Source organism: Emydura macquarii, unplaced genomic scaffold (genome assembly GCF_026122565.2).
Source record: "Emydura macquarii macquarii isolate MOO-44397 ecotype Brisbane River unplaced genomic scaffold, CSIRO-AGI_Emac_v2 contig_1644, whole genome shotgun sequence".
In the NCBI taxonomy this organism is placed as follows: domain Eukaryota; kingdom Metazoa; phylum Chordata; order Testudines; family Chelidae; genus Emydura; species Emydura macquarii.
In genome coordinates this window covers 1,941,016-1,958,482 of record NW_027131781.1, presented here as the reverse complement: position 1 = coordinate 1,958,482, position 17,467 = coordinate 1,941,016, and the positions used below count along the sequence as shown (strand labels likewise).

General features: G+C 38.6%; 1 protein-coding gene across 1 annotated transcript in view; it reads right to left on the bottom strand.

The window, feature by feature from the left end:
* CTDSPL2 (CTD small phosphatase like 2) overlaps window positions 1-17,222 on the bottom strand; it is a 65,776-nt gene extending 48,554 nt beyond the window's left edge. Inside the window, exon 1 of the mRNA XM_067555451.1 lies at window positions 17,088-17,222. The gene's annotated coding sequence lies outside the window, so the exon portion shown is untranslated. The remainder of the gene's footprint in view (window positions 1-17,087) is intronic.
* Window positions 17,223-17,467: the final 245 nt, after the last annotated feature.

Here is a 17,467-nt window from a genome sequence, read left to right as displayed (position 1 = left end):
AAGGACAGCCTAATTAACCTAGGAAACTGTCTCATTTTCAACAGACTCAGGCCAGCAGGAACTTAAGCTTCATTCACTTTCATTTAGGCATATTTGAAAATTTTCTCAGGCTGACCTGAAATAAACAGTTTAACTAACTGAATACAGTTAATCCCTCTGATCCTTTAATAAATTATTTAGTTATAAATGTGAAACATACTTTGATAGAAGTTTATGTATACAAAACCTTTTTTGTTTTGTTTAATATAAATAAACCTTATATTTTGTTTTGTGTTTAATTTAATTCCAGTCACCATCCTAATGCAGCTTGACACAAATCATTAGCAAAAAGTTAAGTAACTAGTCAATAAGCAATATATCAGTTAACATTTATAACATAAATATTAAGCTACATAATTGCTTAAATAAATATATATCGTTATAATTTACCCTCCTAGCTAGCAAAAAGACGTACCAAATCTACTGTAAAGGCTCTATTTAGTTGTAAATCAACATTTGAATGGTTTATCAACCAATAAGAATGCATCTGTATTTAGAAAATAACTGTAGTACAAATAGAAAAATTGATTAAAACTGATTATTTAAATCAATGCTTTCCACTTGGTGATTTAAATCAGCTTGATTTAAATCAATCCACCCTGATTAAAACTGCAACTTTGATTCAGCAATTTGTGACATAGGGGAAAACAAGTAATGAAGGAACAGTTAAAATCAAGAAGTTAATAGAGCTTCTCTCGCTATTCCCTTGACTTCTTAAATACTTAGTTATAAAGGTTCACTACCTTTTAAATATTATCTCTGTTCTACAGCTTAGATATTATGTGTATACTGGAAAGAACTTGCTGTGTATGACTCACATTTCTAAATAAAGAGCATATTTCTGCACAATTTTCAGTTAGCGATGAATTTTTCTTAATTTTTTCCACCATTGATGTTTGAGTGAGATCTAATTTTCTATAAAACTACTAAAAGGAGATTTAGATGTGCACATACCATTAATGTAAAGCCTTAAAGATTGTTTGAAGAAGATGCTACCCAAATTGGAAAGTTGGAAGAAAAAACAGCTAGAAGGTAAAATAGCAAGACCTAGACTATATATGATAATGTCGACTAACAGTGAACCACGCTTGATAAGAAAATTAACTATTATAGAGGTGACCAGTAATGCTGGACTGCCATCACTGAAGACTGGAGAGCCTATATATTCCAAGAAGAAGTATGGTATATGCTACAGAGGATTAAGAGGAGCACTGCAGTGAGCTGAAATTAAAGCTACTGCTGGTGTGTGGTTTAAGTGAGTGGCAGAAGCAAATTAATATTAAGCAAAGTATGTGAAAAAGTTTGGCTTTATTTCATTTGTTTGTTTTTTTCCTATAGCATCCATCACTGTAGTATCTAAACATTCTCCAGGCAGATTAGGGACGCAAGAGACCAACATACCCAGAGACCCAAGTGAATTTCAAAAAATCTCCTGTTCTTTTCTGTTCTCTAAGGAAATTCTGCTTGGCTGCTGTCAGGAAGAGGACTTTCCTGGCCAGTGATGGCTTTTTGTGGTGGAGTGGAACATCCTTTGAGTACGGTAAAGGATTGGGATGGAAGAAGGAAGATATCTTTAAACTTTACCCATCTGTGCTGAGGTTTTAGAGTGGTAGAGCAACCTTTCCCCACATAGCCCCATCCAATGTTCTCAAAAAGAAGAAGGTAGTTCAGTCTCCATGGTCCATCTTCAGAGACAATTAATAAAGATGCCAATTAGTGCCATTTATGATATGGACACTTGTCTGTGATCAACTCACTTCACACAGAGCATTGAACTGCTTCAATGGTAACAGCTTTCTGTTACTATCGACTTAGTCTACATTTGAACTAGTGACCCTAGGAATAAAAAGCTCAGTGTTCCATTAACAATCACCTCAGCTAATCAGACCTCACTGATAAGAAACTTAGTCCATTTTATTTTTTTAAATGATTCTGGACCAACAAGTAGGACCACAAAAGCCAGATTCAGAAATATATCAATTTAATTAGAGAGTAGAAGTTCTCTTTCATTTTCTTGTAGATGAATCATCCTGATCAGATCACATCAATAAGTTTCATTTTGTGAAGTGACCCAGGTTTTAAAAATTAAAAACTAGAAGACTCACTCCGATTGCTGAAGTATTCATAACTATCACATATCAACTCTACATGTCACAATAACCTTCTGCCTTCTTTAGAAAGTTTGTATCTTTGACTAGGAATGAAGAGGGTTTGTTTGTAATTGGCAACTGTTCAGAGATTTTACCTTTAGATAATTCTAAAAATCGTACACTGCCATGCACTGGCCCTTGCTTTGCCTATGTAGTTTTGTTTTGTTTATAGTTCAAAGTTGGAGGTGCAAATTTATTCATTAATAATGTATGGTCTCCCTGTCTAGATAGCCCAAAAAATGAAATGTTTTTCTTACAGGTTTACTTTTCCATAAGAAAGTCTTCTCCCTGTAACAAATGATGCATACTAAAACGATAAAAAATAAGTCTTTGTATTCTGACTCACACTGCTGCCCAATGGAGACAGGTTGCGGTTGAATCTATATTAAAATAGTCAAGATATCTCAAAATTGGCTGACAGTCATGTAGCAGAAAGAAAATGTAATATAATTTACAGTCTTATGTAGGCTGGAAGACCACATCTATTATTAATGAAGAAATCTGAACCTCCAGCTTTGCACCTTGAACAAAACAGAACTACATAGGCAAAGCAAGGGCCAATGCATGGAAATGTATGGTTTTTAGAACAGAAGAATAATCTAATCTAAAGGTAGAATGTCTGAACAGTGGTGAATCTTTCTAAAAGTCAAAGACTCTGGATTAGAAGTCCATAATGCTCTATTTCTAATGAGTGAATTACAAATTCCACTAGAACCTGTACTATTCCAGTTGTGTTTCTGGAATAAACCAGCTTTTAGACACATTAGACACTCTGGACATTTAATCCATGCTGCTAGGAATAAAGAGGCCTATTTTTGGACATCTTGTTACAATCCTGGTATAGACAGGTTGCTAAACACTTCCTGAGCATACCTCACCAGCTGTCATGGAAAACTATGACCTCACACAATAATTTTGTTAGTACTTTTGAACTGTTCATATTCTCATGCATGTTAGTAAATTTAAAAAATCAAAAAGCTCAAAAATATAAGAAATTCTAGAGGTTCATCTTGTCAATAGCTATGGTTATTCATAATTTTTTTTAAAAAAATAAGCTGATATCAGCTTCCACTCTGTGCAGTAATATATAATTTGTTGTCCTTGAAATATTGCAAAAGGAGCATCAAAGCAAAATAAAAATCTAACTTTATAAGGTTCTGCAGATTCTAAGGACTTAAGGTTGGATACCACAACCACCTTGCTGAATTTCTTCTGCAGAATGCATATATGACACCTGAATTCTCTAAAAGGTCTCCATTAGAGGAAGCAGTCCAAGCTACAAAATACAGAAAAAGGGCTGATTTTATCATCTCCTGGTACTGAATTAAAGACAACAACATCTTACAATCAGAAACATCTTGAAAATATGTACGGATCTCCATGAACAACTCTCTGTGCTAAAGAAGAAGTGTGAGAAAGTCTTAAAGATCAGCTATGCCAGTTGTACTTGGAAAACACAATGTTTATTTAAAGACGTTGGGAAGGTAAACTGTGTTATGGTGGGGAAACTGTAGAATAGCCCCCTTATATTTGTGGTGGAAAGGTCATAGGCATTGCAAATACTGGGATAAATAAGAGTTTTGTTTGCTTGAGCTTCATCGGGAAGAGAAATTTTGCTCCCATTTACCTTGATCTTCCCACAGCACTAGAGTCACAGCCACATATTGCACAGGACTTTGTCATGTGTGTTATCCATCTTTTAGAAAGCTTATGACAAATGATATGAAGGACCTGTTACCTTGGCTCTAACAGCAATATACCGTCTCCTTGTATAATGAATTTCATTGTTTTCCTACAGAAACATTTGAACTTTAGGTTTGGGTAGAGAGAGACTTGGATTTCTCCAAAACTCTGAAAAAATTATTGAGCATAAAGAAATGCCCTTCTCCATCGGGCAACTGGATTGAGGGCATATAGACCCTTCAAGGGAAAAATCTTAACCTCTCTGTAGGAAGAGAAGATGGGCACAATGTACCCAAACACCATTACTACTATTTTCATACTCTTCTTTTATCATCTCCTGTAGAACATACAATGAACTAGTTCCCTAATTGTTCCATAGCTCCAAACACAAAAACATAATTTCATAATATTTGAGGTAAGAAGGATTTTTAAGTGTGAGAGTGTTGAGGAAATGCACATTATAACATCCTTGAAATTACAAGTTTCAAAACATCAGTAACATACATATCCACATACCTTGATTTTTAGTCTATTGCCTTGTTGCAAAAAAATATCAACACCACAAATATTTTAAACTAACTGTAATCGCTTTCTCCCTCCCACTTGGGACTATTCAGAATGTTCCTTTTGTAGTCATTTTCCTGCTAAAGGAAATGAAATCAATCAACCTCACTGTGGAAAAAAAAATACAAAATGCCACCACATTCAAATTTTCTTATTTTATGGATAAAATTTGAGTTTTTTCCAACATCAATTATTGACACCATATATTCAATATTTTATGTATTTTTCAGCACATATTCATGCTGATATAAATCTATTCTTCCTCTGATCAAGTTTGGCCGATTTGGGCATATCAAGTGGGGTCGCATAGGGATCAGTTCTGGGTCTGGTTCTATTCAATATCTTCATCAGTGATTTATATAATGGCCTAGAGAGTACACTTATAAAATTTGCAGATGATACCAAGATGGGATGGCTTGCAAGTGCTTTGGAGGATAGGATTAAAATTCAAAATGATCTGGACAAACTGGAGAAATGATCTGAAATAACAGGATGGAATTCAATAAGGACAAATGCAAAGTACTCCACTTACGAAGGAACAATCAATTGCACACATACAAAATGGGAAATGACTGCCTAGGAAGGAGTACTGCGGAAAGGAATCAGGAGTCATAGTGGATCACAAGCTAAATATGAGTCAACAATATAACACTGTTGAAAAAAAATCAAATGTCATTCCCAGATGTATTAGAAGGAGTATTGTAAGCAAGACATGAGAAGTAATTCTTCCACTCTACTCTGCACTGATTAGGCGTCAGCTGGGGCATTGTGTCCAGTTCTGGGCACAATTCAGGAAAGATGTGGACAAACTGGAGAAAGTCCAGAGAAGAGAAACAAAAATGATTAAAGGTCTAGAAAACATGACCTATGAGGGAAGATTGAAAAAACTGGGTTTGTTTAGTGTAGAGAAGATTAGACTGAGAGGGGACATGATAACAGTTTTCAAGTACATAAAAGGTTGTTACAGGGAGGAGGGGGAAAAATTATTCTCTTTAACTTCTGAGGATAAGACAAGAAGCAATGGCAGTTCAGGTTGGACATTAAGAAAAACTTCCTAATTGTCACGGGAGTTAAGCACTGGAATAAATTGCCTAGGGAGGTTGTGGAATCTCTGCCATTGGAGATTTTTAAGAGCAAGTTAGACAGACACCTGTCAGAGATTGTCTAGATAATATTTAGCCCTGAGCACAGAAGACTAGACTAGAAGACTTCTCGAGGTCCCTACCAGTCCTATGATTCTATTTTTTATTTCTCACCGAAGAGCTGCATTTTTGTCAATTTCATACAAAGAGATCCAGAGTGACTTGCTAATATGTGCAGGAACACAAAAAACTGTGTTAAAGGATGCCCAGTTAAAAATCCCAAAAAGATTCCCCCCCATGAGTTTAGACTCTAACAGCTACCCTAACTTCTCAGTGCTGCTTATACAGTTTAATATACATTTTGACCTATCAGTAAATCACTGAAAAGACACTGTGAACTTCAAATCTAGTCAGTTTCAGATAACATATCTGTATGAGTCCCCTGTCAATTTTTGTGATTTAGCAAACTTATTTTCCTATTTTGTTAAATGTTTTTTCCTCCCTGTTGTTGTGTGACAAAACATTCAAAGGGCAAACTGACCGACTTATGTGGGGGAAAGAGACTGTAGCTGTAAGAGGTGTCTGGGTGCTACTAAAGTATAAATATTAAATAAAGATTAAATGAATTATCACAAAGACAGGGCCCCACATGGGGGCGGGAGGGGAAGGGTACACTTTACCAGGGCCTGGAGGCCCAGCCCAGGCTGCACCCCCCATTTTGTTTGTGGGAGGGGTCCCATGTTACAAGTTTGTACTGGGACAGAAAAAATTATGCTTGGGCCCTGCACAAAGATTTCTCAAGTGCACTAAGAAAAAGTGAAAAATACAATGATTCTGTAGAAGTCTGTCTTCAGATACATCAGTATGATCCCACTGTTCTCAAATTCTGCCCTGAGCTGTACTTAAATTTATTCAATCTAATTGTCTCCAGTTTATTCTACCAATGACTCTGCCATGTTAGCAGAAGAATGTAGTGACATATTCTTGTCACTATAAAAGCAAGCAGATGTGACTCAAAATCTACAGGAACCAGATCTATTGAGGAAAAAGATGCCATTTTTATGTTGTCACTTTTCAGGGTACAACTACTTTCTAAACAAAAAACATCACAGGTTACCATTACTAAACTTCACAAGTTACTACTGCTTTCTATGCCCAAGTTTAAAAAGCACTTAAAGTTCCTCAGAAAGGAAGCGCTATAGAACTATTAAATATTACTGTTATTAATTCTATATAACACAGACAAGTTCTCAATACCTGAAAATGTAAACATAAACTGGTATTTTAGTGTGATGTGTAACTTGAGATTTTTTAGTTAACATTTTAGAACAGACCGACCTGCAAGACTAAAATATGCAAACAGCACTTGTGAATTTATGTAATTCTGGGATTTTTTCAAATCGTTCACTGCTATGGAGGCAGCCCTCAGAGGGATGGAATGCCTTGCTTCTCTCATCAGCAACCCCTCCAGCTGTTTAAGGAATGGTAATGCCAGGCTCCAAAGGGATTCAAATCTAGTCCTCCTTGACTATATGGATGATTGCAATGACTGAGTAAGTTATATAAAAGTAAGAGATACAACAATTTGGGGGAATCCTCTGCATTCTAATAAGGATGTGAACAAACCCTACTTTCCTTCCCCTCACACATAACAAAAAATAACCTTTTTATCTTATATTTCCAAGTTTCATCCAATTCATTATTTTTCATCCTTATACACAGTTGTATACAATATACTGATGTGTATATATTCATATGGCACTATAAAACTGAAGATGTAAAAGTGATCTTCAATGATCAAAATGAGCTTTTATTCTTTACTGTTTACGACATGTAAAAGAGACCTTACTATTTGTAACTTGTGGGTTGGGTGGAAGGGGAGGTTTCCTGTGGGAGGAAGGAGAAAGAGTGAATTGGGAAGGTATTCTGGTTTTTATATTAGAAATTCAGGTCTTTTCTAACATAGGAGACTTTATGGTAATTGGAAAATTAGAAAAAACTGTGAAATCATAAAAAACAAGAGACCAAGAAGTAAGCAAATAAGACAGGAAAGGATTTAGTCAGACTGTTTAAAATGCCGGATATTTTTGTTCATTTTTGTTAACTATTAACTTCACTGCCTAACAAATACTTGGAAGAAAGGCAGTCATCACCTCTACCCCTTCAATTAAGGTGCGAGAGAGAGCTCATAATACAAATTCCTGGAAATTCTTAAAAAGCTCACCAGCAAAACCTGGCAAGACCATTCCTGAAATTCCTAATATTTCTCATGTAAATAAGAGGAACACCTCCCTTTCAGGCCCTTGTTTACTATACACCATGACTAAAGACAAAAAAAAAAAAAAAAAAAGATAAAGAATTGTCTACATAGGGCCACTCCAGAAAATTAATTCCTGAGTGTCAGACAAGCCTATGTATACAAGCCAATAATGTTAAATCAGTTTTGAAGAATGTTAGACATTAGTTTCTAGCTTCTTAGGTCCTGTCTACAGTAGGCTTGGAAGCACATTTGGAAATAAAGCTTGAACAAAATTGCAACAAAACTGACTTCTAACATATTTTAGTTGGCTAATATGGACAAATTAAGAAGGATGTTTTTTAAAAAGTGCATTCTGACCTAGGTACAGTTTGTTATCAACATTTAACACAATTTGTCCCAATTCACAATTACTGACCAAAACATGTTAAGAAGCCATTTTATCTACACCATGTTTAACACTTTCCCCAAGCTCTGTTCCTGTCCCATAAGGCACTTTCATGTTGCATCATGAATATGGACCCTTTTCAGCAAGATAGTTACCCACCAGCAGCAAGCTCAGAAATCCCAATTATTTATAAAAAAAACAACACCCATATTTTCAAAGACTTATAAGACACCAGAGACAACAATGATAGAGCACTCCAAAAAGTGTTTTTGAAAGTGAGATTGAGGAAGAAAAGATTGAAGAATGCATTAATCAATTCTGCAGAGCTCTGTTTGAGACCTCATGCACATTTTGAATATCAGATTAAGATGTTACTAATGCTGAACTTCAGATGGAGTGTCTCAGAGACACTGGAGTTTTTAATTTGTACTCTGAATCTGAAAGTAGGAAAATACCCTTTCAGTTATTCCACTTTGTATTAAGAGAACGTAACATTGGGTGCAGAATCATCAAAAATCTTTTCCTACAACCTCCCAATTATTATTACTTTTAGTATGGGAATTTAACAGAATGACCAAATCATCATGTGGAATACTGCTTTCCTGGTAGGAAGCAGCCACAGCAGCATGAGACCAACTGGTTTTACACTATCTACACATCTTCTCTGCACACAAAAGTTGTACTACTTTAATAATACTGATATCATTAAAACAGTACAACCCCCCCACCCCCACAGTACAGATGCTGTTATACCAGTATAAAAATGCTTACACTGCTACCGTTTATTCCCACACGGCAAGATGAATAAGCTATACCAATCTAAATGAGTCCTCACTAGGGGTTGTACAGTATGATTATTTTGGTAAAAAAATAATCACATCCCTAACTGAAATAGTTATGCCAGTACAAAATGTGTGCGTAGATGAAGCCAGTTTCAAATTGCTCATACCACTGGAAAAGTGTGCATATGCAGGAGCACACATACAATAACACCTCCATCTCTAATGTTGCTGCCTGAAACAAAAAAAAGAGAAGAAATATATGGAAAAAGAGGCTGCAAAAATCACTCCATTTGGAATCTCTTTTTAACTTGAACAGTAGAGAACCATCTATGACAGACCTCTTTTTTCCAGATCTCAAGCCAGTTTACAGTTTGGAACCCTAGTCCATGCAGTGGTCCAGGACACATTTATATTGGCTATTCATCTTTGAATCTGAACCTTATCAAATGTTTTCTGAAAACATAAGTGCAGTAATTCAATTGACTTTCCCTGTATATCAGGCAGAAATTCCTCCAAATTCCAATAGCTTGGCTAGCAGGATACCCCTAAACTCAAATCAATGTTGACACTTCTTTTAAACAATAGAATCATGTTTGTCACTTTCAAATCCTCCTAAGTCTCTTCCAAACCTAGTGGTCTTTTAAGAATGTCCAATAAAAATGTCAAGGCTCAAATAATTTCCTTGCTCATTTCCTTTAACAATCACAAGCCCTGTCTTGATGGGCAAAAAGGGTGTTTTCCAATCACGTTTAAATTAAATCAGTTTTAAAAAGTACAATTGCTTTGTCTAGATTAAAAAACAAATTTTAGAAGGTGTTGGGTAATTCAGTCAACCATCACACCTTTCAATGTAGCCTAGACAATGTCTGTAAGTACATTTAATTTTTAATAGCTATTTCTGTTATCTATTTATTACCTACTGTAACTTCCTGTATGCTGTTTCCAGAAAACTGATCTCTGACTTAGGGCCTTAGGCAGTTCTACCCTTTTCCTCAATAAACACAGAAGCAATGTAACTCACAACTATGCTTTTTTAATTATTCTCTGATAGAAGCTCTCATTTTCAAAAGGTATAAAGCGTGTGCCTATATATACATGCACTACAAGCATGTGCACATTGCTCCAAACAGCCAGAGTACCACAGTTTGGGCTGGCCCTTTAAGGGAAATGGATTCAGCCCCCAGCTATACCTACTTATATGTCCCCCAGTTGATGGATTCGGACTTGGGCCAGTGGGGTCAGGTGACCAGGCACCCCAATATAGCCCAAGGGCAGTCCTTCCTATAAAAAGCAATCTGCTGCCTCAAAGTTGAGGAGACCAAGGGCTAGAAAAGACCCAGCAGAGCTCTGGGGAGCTGTCATCTAATTCACTGAGTTAAAAAGAGTAAAGAGGAGAGAGAACTGGAGGGAATTCAGATGGGAGTCAGGGGAGGACCAGGGAAGAAGCTTTCCCTACCAGCCAGCAGGAAAGCTAGAGATACCTGGAGCGAGGGGCATGAGCAAAACCTTTAAGAGGGAAAGAGACAGATTACTGAACCTAGAGAAGAAGACTGGGACATTCTAGTTTTGACTGTATTTCATGTTAGCAAACCAGATTCTCAAGAAGACAACTTCAAAAGCACCAGCAGTAGCAGTTTGTTGAAAGAGATGCACTGAGAGAAGAGAAGGGTCCTACAATAGGTGAGGTAAGACTCTACTACACAGGGTAATTAAAGCGATTTAGGCCAGATTTTAAGAAATATTCAGCACCTGCAGCTACCATTTATTTCTATTGTAGTTGCAGATATCTAGACAAGAACTGAAAAGTGTGATTTTCGACCGAGTAACTTACCTCAGTCTAACGAATGCTTTCTAAACTCACTTCAAGTCTAAGTAACTGAACTTTAGCATGTACAGAACTGGTTGTTAAAGATTTAAACTGGTCAGCATATACATTACATTACAAACAATTGCTTAGACTTAACCTTAGGTAGGTAACTACATAATATCACACCTTAAAAATCTAGTCTTCTGGCCCTGATTTTGGCTTTGCATACTTGTCTTCATCTGCCTGCAGATTCCACAAAGCCCAAACGTGTTTCAGATTAGTGTTTCTCAATGACCAGTCTGGGGACTGGAGCCAGTCCCTGAGCTCTCTCTGATACAGTTTAGGAAGGCAGTAAGCCGGTCCCTGGTATCAAAAAGGTTGAGAAACACTGTGTAGATCAGCAGTGCCTGAGCATGCACTCTGACAACTTCACACCCATCACAGAAAAACAATAAATACTGGAGCCTACCTATGAAGTAAAGGCAATAAAACTTATTTAGAAATTCCTATAGTTCATTTTCACTCTCATTTTATATCCTGGTTTTTGGGATGAGATGGTTAACAGCAGCATGCATTCTGGAGCACTACATCTAACAGGAACTGGTAATTCTGAAATGAAACTCACTGTGGACTTGGAAAAAAAAGCCTTTTCTTTTAAACAAGGTGAAGGCTCCTTTCCTCATTGGAGGGGGGAGGAGGGGAGCGCAAGTGTCTCATTAAATAATTTTATACATGATTAAATTACATGAAGGCAAAGTAAGTATTGCAAATTCAAAACTGAAAAAAGCCACACTTCCTCACCTACGTTCCACATGATTATGGAGATGCCTGGTAACAACCCCATAGTCAGTATGCACAGTAAAATGGCCTTAAAATGAGGCATGAATTCCTGTTTACCTAATCATTATGAAATTTCATATGTGGTTAATTTTTATGCTTTCTTTGTAGCTTTTGCTTAATTTCTCCGACTTTTAATAGGAAGTCGGACTGTGAGCTTTCTGTTCTATGGCAATCCTACTTTTCATAGTTGACCAACACTGTTGATCTACACAAATCTTTTCAGCCAGGTCCACACTCAAACGTTAGGTTAACCTAGCGATGTGTTTCAAGAATGTGAAAAATTCACACCCGAGTGACATAGAGTTAAGTTGACCTAACCCCAAGTGTAGACAGCCTGAGAACAATTGCATAATTCTTCCATTGACCTAGCTACTACCTCTCAGCTACATCAATTGGAGAACCTCTCCCATCATTCTCCCAAACTGAAGCAGTACAGCTGCAGCTGCGCTACTGTAGCATTTCAAGTGTAGACAAGCCCTTAGACAGCAGAAGTTAATTAGATCTGCTGCAACAGGTAGGGGTTTATTTAAGCAGTGTATTTAAGGTTAGTTTTATCCAGGTGCATAGAAGCCTGATTGATGGGGGGCTGCATTCTTATAAGACCAGCTCTGTCAGGAGCTGTACTCATTAGATTTCCCCCTACAACAGAAGAGACCACATGCGGCTGCTAATAGTGACAATATTCTTCAGCAGCAGCTATATTTCTACATCACACAGGTTTGTCCATAGGTCTTAGTGCTTTACAAAGTATGATCGATCATTTTACAGATCAGGAAACTGAGACACAAAGATAGTGACTTGGGCAGAGTCACAGCATGTCATTTGCAGAACTGGGAATACAACTCCATTCTCCTGACACTCACTGGAGTGTCACTTGACCATCCTGTCTAAAATGTGTTACTCTCCCCCTAAATCGCCTTCCCTGGACAATCAGTTAAAACCAAAGCCACTTACATATTTTACACATGACTAAGAGGTTGACTACACAGGCACACTCACAAAAATTAATCTGAATTAACTGAAGATGTGAATTTAACATGGGCTAGTTAAACCACAAGCTACTGTGAAGATGTACTCTTTCAGAATTAAAGAGGCCTTAATTGTGTTTCTTAATTAATTTCCAAAATGAGTTAAACTAAACCAAATTAAGGTCACTTCAATTTTTAATAAGAGCATCCACACAGGGGTTTATGTGGTTTAACTAATCCACTTTAAATTCACATCTTCAATTAATCTGGATATATCTTTTCCAAATGTCCCTGTGTAGGCAAACCCTAACTAAACCTTGGTTGAACTAATCCCTGAAACTGACTTTATAGAAATCACTTAACATAAAATGAAAATCCACCAATCCCATTTTTTAAGTGATCGCATGAAGTGTATGGATCTTCTCAAATTTTTCAACTGCTATTGAAAAATTAAGACCTTCCACCTGGAAATGTAAAACTGACACTAATAAATCTATTTTAAAATACAAAGTAGTGGTAATGTAGACAGTTTAACATAAAATCAACTGATTTGCTTACAAATAGCTTGATGTATGAAAAGCAAAACTAAAAATACAAGTAATACAAATCAATACAACATTAATCTGCAACAGCCATTACATTCTAACATACCCTACAATATTAAAAATGCTTTACAGGGCTTAACATTTGGAACAACAAAGGCAATGTAACTAGAATTCTACTTTACTGACCAAGCTTATAGGGGGAATTTAACCCTCCTCTCTGGGATCTAAGAGGAACTCTTCCAACTAAATATTCCATCCTTAATTATAACTTACTATGAATTTCATGGGAATAGTGTGAAATAGGAAAGATAAACTCCTTCTAATGAGTGGCAATGCAAAGTGCTACTACATGAAGGAACAGAATTTGATTCAGGCTTAGTCCTTCTCTTCCTGGGTCAGTAAGAGCTGGGAGCATCTGTGTCTGAGCTGTTCATGCTAGTGCATCGGAACCACACTTTGTCAAGAGGAATACTCCTCAGACAAAGTAAAGAATGGGAGTTGAATCAAGAGGGAAGAAATCCTGGCAGCCTGTCTTAAAGCTTATATTAAAGTCCTCCTCTGACAACAGTGCAGTCCATAAACTATGGGTGGTATTCAAGAACTGGCTAGCCTCGGAAGGCCAGGCTGAAATAGTAAGCACACAAGTTGGCAGCAAGGTGGATAGGGACCAGGAGTTCCAAGAATGAACAGACTAGGGATTAAGGAGATAGCCAAAAAATCCATGATTACATGTTACTTTACTTCTGAAAGTTCTAGTTTGTCTTTCAGTAACGAACAGAACACAATACTGCCCCATCCAAACTACAAGAAACAGAAGTCTCTTAAATATGTGTTTTAAAGAACTGTTTAATAGTCTAGTAATGGTAAAAAGCACTGCCCGGCAAAGGACATAGATTCTGGATTTGGTCCTTTACTCCACATAGGAGCCAAGGGCTAAATGTTCTTTCGATTCAGAACACCTATCCCTCTACGAGAAAGAACACATTATTTTTATACTTAAGAAACCTCTCCAAGCAACTACTCATAGTAGAATTAGTTTGGCTCCAGAGGATGTCACACATCCAATAGTCTTTGGCCAGATGAAGGGTCACTGTTATATGGGGCTCTTGAAGATGGTAAAACAGAAGAGACCAGAAAATCGTTTTAAGTAGTTACGTATATGGACACAGTATTTGTCCATGAATGTCGTAAACAATCCAAAGAAACCACTACCATCTGCTTGTAAATACATTAAGTTAATAAATATATATTCAATTACTCTAAAAATATAAATTTAAATAAAGTTTAACACACATTTCAACTCTTCAACCTATTTATTTTGGGGTTCTCTTCTTCCCTCTTAAAAAATTGATTAAAAATAGTTACTATTCAAAATGAACACTGAAATTTTGAGTCAAATGAACAAGAGCTATCAGTTACATTTTTGCTGTCACCCCATGTGTAACCTGTGCCTGTTACAGCCCTACCACAAAATCTCCTAACAGTGGTTTCTTTTGTATGTAAAATAAATCATGCTTCATTACCTACCAGTTAGCATAGAACAGGCCTCAGTTTTATTTTCACTCTTAATTTTGTATTTCCTTGCTTTTATTAATGTCACAGTCTTAATTTCATTAAACTTGTGTCAAGAAAAGAAATAAGCACTTATATGAATCATGAAAAAACCCCACCAGTAAATTTAAGAGTGCTAAATGGCTGAAGAGTATAATGTAATTAAAAAGAAAACAGAGAACACCACTCAGCTTGGCTATTCTGAAAATAAGTTGTCATTATGTCATTCTTTTGGAGAACAAAGTAAGACTTTTTTTTCCACAGTAACTTGTTAGTGCCATCTTTCCCTCCATCTTGAAATTTACACCCGGTTGAACTAAAGTTACCTTTACATTACTAAAATGCATGGACAGTTACAAAACAATATTCTCAACTTCTATAATAACTTTAAACAAGAGATCTCCAATAACTGTACAAACATTAAAACTTTCAAAACCTCTGTGGGATAGGAAAGGGATATCTAAAGACAAATCCCTGAAATGCAGTCATTTCTGAGGAGGAACACAGTCACTATTAGGAACTTTATTCTGTACCCCTGAAGTCAGTGAGAAGATGAGTAAGTCCTTGACCAGAATGCCACACAACACTTTAGGATACCTTATACAATATAAATATCCAGGACAGGAATAACTGGAGTTAGAGATGCAAAATGTAAATACCTGAATGTGGCCAGAGCCCTGCTTTACCCCCCTCCCCCCTTAATTCTTACAAAAAGTGCCATGATATCTTTAAGGTCTATAAATGGGCAAGATGTGAAAAATCAAAACTAACTAAAACAAAATAGCTTCACCAATACCTGGGGCAAATAACATCTGGGAAAATATTATAATATACCCATTTGACAGAGGTAAAAGTACAATGTTCTCTCATGCTTATCGCATGTAAGAATTAAGACACCAAGCTTTTATTTTTGCCACGGTCAAACATTCAATGTGTAATTTTGAATAAGTCATAACCTCTCTATGCCTCAATTCATGTATGTGTAAAACAGGCACAATATAACAATCTCACCTTAATGTATCATGAGACTTTAATAATAATACATGACATTTATATAGATCTTTTGATCTTCACAGCCGTTTACAAACATTAATTAATCTTCACAACACCCCTGTGAGGTATTATAATTCCTGTTTTACTGATGGGGAAACTAAAAAAAGAGATTAAGAGACTTGCTTGAGGCAACAAAGCAATAATTAATTAATTAAAGTGCTTTGAGATCTTCTCATAGACCACAGCACTGTAAGAGTGAAAAGTACTCAATCTAGCATCAAAAAAGGAAAGAACCAGGCATATTTGGCATTGTGATCCTCAGTGTTGTTTTAAAAATGAACCATAAACACATGTGAAGCTGTGAATCCACATATTCTAATAAAACAGAGAGAGACAGGTATTGCTCTACATCCCCAAAAATCTTCATTATGAAAGGGAACCAACACATCAAGCACTGCACTCTTTGGTATTATAATAAAAGGAGCGATAGCCAGTTCTGACATAGAGCCCACCAAAATTGTTTCAGAAGTGACCATTAGACCCATTCTGTGATGTAGTCCCAAGTATTCGTGTAAAAGCAAGCAAGAGGCAAACCCACTGGAGCACTCCCCAACCTTACAGAAGCGAGCCACTGACACATTCAGTGTAGCACTACATCCCAATAGGATCACAAAACTCAGCGATGGGGACATCTCATGCAGTGGCCCCCAATGTTGTTATAGTGAGCAAGACACATCCAGTGTTGCACTCCCCAGTGTAACTGCAACAAGAGTCAGCAACAGGCACGTCCTGTGTTGCACTCCCTCCCTCCCTCCCCACATTTCCCCGTGTGTGCGCGCGTGTTTGTGTGTAACATGGACTTAGATGCAGTCAGGAGAGCTACGCCCCCTAAACAAACCCAACTTGGGATGCATACAAACGAGCAGCAGCAGGGGGGCACCCCGCACAGGACAGCCAGGCAGCCGACCGAGTCAGAGCGTTAATCACACACACACACACACACACCCCGACAGAGCAGGGGGCAGCCAGGAAATGGGGGAGCAGCTGGGGGGGTACCTGGGATTCCAGGCTGAATCGTCTCACCACAGGCCTAGGCCTAAAGGGGGAGGCGGGGAGCGTCAGGGGGGAGGTGACAGCCCCACAGCCCCCTGCCCCAGCATAGGGGGGCGTGGCGGGGGAGGCTGGGCCCCCTCTCGGGAAGGGGGTTCGTTGAGTGGCCTCTGGGGTGAGGAGGGAGGGGGACGGGCAGGCGGTGTCTCCTCACACCCGGGGCAGAGGAGCCCCTGGCGGGGAGGGGTTTACACGAGAGGAGCCCGCTGGTAAGGGAGGGCAAGGCCCGGAGCGGGGGCTCCTCCGGGGCCACTTTGAGAGTGAGCCCCCAAAACCCCCCCCGATCCCGGGCGGGACCCCGCGCTGGCTGGGAGGGAGTGTCAACTACCTGTGGGTGCGAGGTCCCGAGGAGGCGGGCCCCGGTGTCCGGGGCCCCGGCGGCCAGGCCGGGCGGGCGCCGCTGTGTTTACACCGCCGCCGGGGCTCCGCAGCCGCTCAGCAGCCAGTCGCCATTTCCCGCCTACCGACCTGCTACACCGCACGGAGGGACCCGGATGGGGAGAGGGGCCGCCGCGCAGGCGCAGCCCGGCCGGGGGAGGGGGTCGGGGACTCGGGACGGCGCCGGGGAGGAGGAACGGGGCCTCACGCGGGGACAACGCCGAGCCGAGCCGAGCGGAGCGGAGCGGGCTGGGGCACCTGGCACCGCGAGCGGGCGGCTGAGGGAGAGTCCCTCACTGGGGCCTGCTGTGCTGTGCTGTGCTGTGCTGT